This window comes from Frankliniella occidentalis, unplaced genomic scaffold, assembly GCF_000697945.3.
Source record: "Frankliniella occidentalis isolate FOCC.00 unplaced genomic scaffold, Focc_3.1 Scaffold8, whole genome shotgun sequence".
NCBI classification, from domain to species: Eukaryota; Metazoa; Arthropoda; class Insecta; order Thysanoptera; family Thripidae; genus Frankliniella; species Frankliniella occidentalis.
The window spans coordinates 1,411,138-1,411,459 of NW_026267138.1; positions in this window are offsets into that span (position 1 = coordinate 1,411,138).

Here is a 322-nt window from a genome sequence, read left to right on the forward strand (position 1 = left end):
CAGAGTCGCCACCACTATCATTATATTAAAATCTTTCCCTCTATCTTTTCTTTCTTTCCGTAGGCCAGATGGTGTGCTGCTGGTGTGGGCCGGGCCGGGGCAGGAGCGGCCGGCAGCGGCGGCACGAGATTGGCATCAGCAGGAAAAGGGGGAGGGGGGAAGGGACCCGGCTGGTCACTGAGCAGCGCCGCGGCCCCGCTGTTGTGCATTCCAAGTCGGATTACCACCAACCCCCTATCCTCCCGGGAATAAATGAGAAATCTCTCTCCGACGGGATGTAGAAGGATGGTGCTCTCAAGACGCCCTCCATCAACCCCTCTCT